This window comes from Budorcas taxicolor, chromosome 5 (genome assembly GCF_023091745.1).
Source record: "Budorcas taxicolor isolate Tak-1 chromosome 5, Takin1.1, whole genome shotgun sequence".
NCBI classification, from domain to species: Eukaryota; Metazoa; Chordata; class Mammalia; order Artiodactyla; family Bovidae; genus Budorcas; species Budorcas taxicolor.
The window spans coordinates 103,808,332-103,813,147 of NC_068914.1; positions in this window are offsets into that span (position 1 = coordinate 103,808,332).

Genomic DNA, 4,816 nt, shown 5'->3' on the forward strand with positions numbered 1-4,816 from the left:
TGCTGTCATGAACAGCATGCACAGAGATAGACCTTAAACAGTCGCTTCATTTCTTTGCACTTTGGTTTTTCTATGTGGGTATTAGAATACATGATCCATATGATATGGACAGTGGTAACCTGGACAAATAATTTTCTCTCAAGCTTTGACACTGCCTAGGGCAGTTAGTAGATTTAAGGATAATCATATTTGAAAAACAAGGGTGCTGCTGGAATACTCTCAAAAGGCTCAAGCTAAATGAGGAAAGACAATTCCCACTTTCAGGTTCTGAAACCTTGGTGCAATCTACAGTGGGATTCCCTCGGAGCCTCTACTCATCCCTCTGTGCTCCCAATTAAATTCCAGGAAGTCTTCCACCTTACCAATGTCCTGTTTTTCTTATTTTTTATTTTTAGTTTTTTAATTGGAGGATAATTGCTTCACAGTGTTGTGGTGTTCTCTGCCGTACATCAGTGAAAATTAGTCATAATTATATATATATATCCCCTCCCTCTTTATCCTCCTCCACTCCATTCCACTCCTCTAGGTCATCACAGAGCACCAGGCTGGGCTCCCTATATTATACAGCAGCTTCCTGCTAGTTACCTATTTTACACATGATAGTGTGTATATGTATATACATATATATGCATATGTACGTATATATGCTACTTTTTCAATTTGTCCTGCTCTGCCCTTCCCCCGCTGTGTCCACCAGCCCATTTTCTACTCTGCATCTCCATTTGTCCTCTGTAAATATGTTCATCAGTACTATTTTTCTAGATTCCATAAAGTGAAAGTGAAGTCGCTCAGTCGTGTCCAACTCTTTGTGACCCCATGGCTGTAGCCTACCAGGCTCCTGTCCATGGAATTTTCCAGGCAATAGTCCTGGAGTGGACTGCCACTTTCTTCTCCAGGGGATCTTCCCAACCCAGGGATTGAACCTGGGTCTCCCGCATTGTAGACAGATGCTTTACGATCTGAGCTACCAGGGAAGTCATATACATGTTAATATACTATATTTGTTTTTCTCTTTCTGATTTAACTCACTTTTTATAAGAGGCTCTAGGTTCATCCACCTCACTACAACTGACTCAAATTTGTTCCTTTTATGGCTGAGTAATACTCCATTGCGGAGAAGGCAATGGCAACCCACTCCAGTACTCTTGCCTGGAAAATCCCATGGGCAGAGGAGCCTGGTAGGCTGCAGTCCATGGGGTCGCTAAGAGTCGGCATGACTGAGTGACTTCACTTTCACTTTTCACTTTCATGCATTTGAGAAGGAAATGGCAACCCACTCCAGTGTTCTTGCCTGAAGAATCCCAGGGACAGGGGCGCCTAGTGAGCTTCCATCTATGGGGTCGCAAAGAGCTGGACACGACTGAAGTGACTTAGCAGCAGCAGCAATACTCCATTATATTACATACCATCTATATCTTCTTTATCCATTCACCTGTCAATGGGACATCTACGTTGCTTTCATGTCCTGGCTATTGTAAATAGTGCTGCAGCGAACATTGGGGTACATGTATCTTTTTAAATTGTGGTTTTCTCAGGTATATGCACAGTAGTGGGATTCCTGGGTCATATGGTTGTTTTATTCCTATTTTGTTTTTCTTCTTGAGGCCCCATCTGAGGAGATCTGCTTGGAGCCTCCCCCCACTCAAAAAAAAAAAAAAAAACTCAGCTTCCACCTGTATCCCAAATTTTGGATCTTCATAGGAAACGAGAGGAGTGTGATTCAGAATCCCTCCTCTTGGCCATTGCAAAACATGTGCAGTATTTTTTCTGGCAGAAAACAATACAAATAAAAATGTTTATTTTTTTAATGGGAGTATAGTTGCTTTACAATGTTGTGTTAGTCTCTACTGTACAGTGGATCAGCTACATGTAGACAAATATCCCCTCCCACTTGAACCTCCCTCCTACCCCGCCCCCACCATCTCACCCCTCTAGGTCACTACAGAGCTCCCCGTGCTATACAGCAGGTTCCCACTAGCTATCTGTTTTACACATGCCAGTGCACATGGCAATCCCAACCTCCCAATTCATGGCACTGCCCCTCCCTGCCTTGTGTCTACATGTCCATTCTCTATGACTGTGACTCTATTCCTACACTATAAATGGGTTCATCTGTACCATTTTTTCTAAATTCCACACACATGCATTAATATAGGATATTTGTTTTTCTCTTTTGTTAAAAGATATTTATTTGTTGCATTGGTCTTTGTTGCTGCACCCAGGCTTTCTCTAGTTGTGGCAAGTGGGGCTACTTTCTAGTTTTGGTGTGTGGGCTTCTCATTGTGGCGGCTTCTCTTGTTGCAGAGCATAGGGTCTAGGATACATGGGCTTTGGTAGTTGTGACTCACAGGCTTACTTGCTTCTCAGCATGTGGGATCTTCCTGGACCAGGGATCTAACCCTGTCTCCAGCACTGGCAGGTGGATTCTTAACCACTGAACTACTGGGGAAGTCCCTTGTTTTTCTCTTTCTGACTTATTTCACATACAGAGTGAAGTAAGTAAAAATATGTTTTTTTTAACCTTGGCATTTTTAAAAGAATTAACAGTTGTGGTTTGTATAGGACATAAAGTGTTTTGTCAATAAACAGAGCCTGAACACTGACAGGGCTCTCCCAGGCAATATACAGTAGAGAGTGTTCTTCCCAAAGAAAGTTTCAGTCTAGTGAGAGAGGTCTCACACACACACACACACACACACAAGTTTACAGTGATGTATCACTTGGTTGCCTAATACATTGCAAGATAACAAAGACCAGGAAAGAGGGATTCAAAAGAAAACATAACCATGAGTGTTAAAGAAAAAAAAAAATCATACCAGATATGACAAGCAAACAGAGCTCTATTTTATTTAGATACTATTGCTGGTAATAGACCAGTCTCGTTGCCCAGCTAGGTAGAAACAAAGGTCTGAAGAGTTTTTAAGTGCTGGAGTGGCAGGCATCTTAGACCATCAGTGTTTGCTAGTTGGCTTTACCCAAAGGAAAAGTCCCCTGGAGAAGCAAATGGCAACCCACTCCAGTATTCTTGCCTGGAGAATCCCATGGACAGAGGAGCCTGGCGGGCTACAGTCCATGGGGTTGCAAAGAGTCAGACACGACTGAGCGACTAACACACTACACTACACACTAAAGGAAAAGTAAACTTTCTGGTATCTTCTTGAAGGAGGTAGTTTTGCAACTTAGAACTAGCCTTCCTCCCCCTCACCCCTAAGTCAGTATCCTACCCTTCCAGAAACTGGGTGATGTTTTCCTCAATATTTACATTTCAGAGAAAAGACTCTTTGGTCATAGAGAAAGACTTTCCAGGGTTGTAAAAGTGGAATGAAGCTGAGAGAAGATTTATATCTCAAATGGATAGAGATAAGATTTACAATAGCAAGCTTTCTAAAATAAATGGTCAAAGAAAAGAGAAGTCAGAACCTAGAGTCTGGAAGATACCCTTCCAAAGTTGAGTCAATCTGCGAGAAGGCCCAGTGGTTTAGTCATTTTCAACTCTTTGTGATCCCACGGATGTCGCTTACCAGGCTCCTCTGTCTATGGGATTTGCCAGGCAAGAATACTAGCGCAGGTTGCCATTTTCTACTCTAGGGGATCTTCCTGACCCAGGGATCCAACTGCCATCTCTTGCGTCTCATATATTGGCAGGCAGATTCTTTACCACTGCACCAAAGCTGAGGGGAACTTTAAAGCCATCATGATCAAGGAGACCAAAAGTATCTGAGATTATTTCATTTAAAGAGTTTGAGAGGCTAACAGCCTATATGACCCCATCCTTGAAGGAATAACTTGGGACTGCAGAACCAGACAACCCACTATTAGACGCAGGAATGAAAGTGAAAGTGAAAGTCGCTCAGTCGTGTCTGACTCTTTGTGACCCCATGGACTTAGTCCATGGAATTCTCCAGGCCAGAATACTGGAATGGGTAGCCTTTCCCTTCTCCAGGGGCTCTTCCCAATCTAGGGATCGAACCCAGATCTCCCACTTGCAAGGCTGATTCTTTACCAGCTGAGCCACAAGGAAGCCCAAGAATACCGGATCCCCTTCTCCAGGGGATCTGCCTGACCCAGGAATCGAACCGGGGTCTTCTGCATTGCAGGCAGATTCTTTACCAACTGAACTATGAGGGAAGCCCCAGTGAATAACAAGACTTTTAGAGAGCTCATCTGGAGGGAGGTGGGGACAGGATTCTGGAGGCAGGGTATGCAGAGAGAAGCTTCTCTGTTCCCTAGCTGCTTCCTAGGGCACTGTTCCCTCAGGCCAGGGAGCTTGGAATAACCCATGGATCTGTACCAGAGGCAATACCGGAGAGGGAGGAAAAGTAGTCTGTCTCCCTTTTCCCTCCCTGGCAAGATTCCGAAGAACTGAGAAGGTGAATCAGTCATTTGCGGAAGATTCTATTATTAGCCCTAGGAACAAAAGCTTCCTCTGGTCTCTGTCCTCTCCTTATTTCCACCAGCATCTGCCTGGGCTCCACCTGCTCAACCTCCTGAGTGGTTAGAGGGGCAGGGTGTGGAAGGCAGAGCCAGTGCAGCATTTCAGTAAAGGGGATTAAAGGTGTGGTAGTTCCCTGGCTTGTTAACTGGAGTTGGGCCACTGGAGTCCCACAACACTCCCAGATCCCAATTGTGCTCATCTATACAAGCTGTTCCACCCATCAGAAATCCCAGCTGCTACATCCTTGTGGGCCCAGGGGAAAAGGGGTTAATATCTCCACTCTCACTGAGAAAACTGAGTCATGGAATATCACAGTTTGAAGGAACTAGCCTAGTCGGTTGTCTGACTGAAAGAAAAACAAAGAAAGGAAAGGATTGTGTG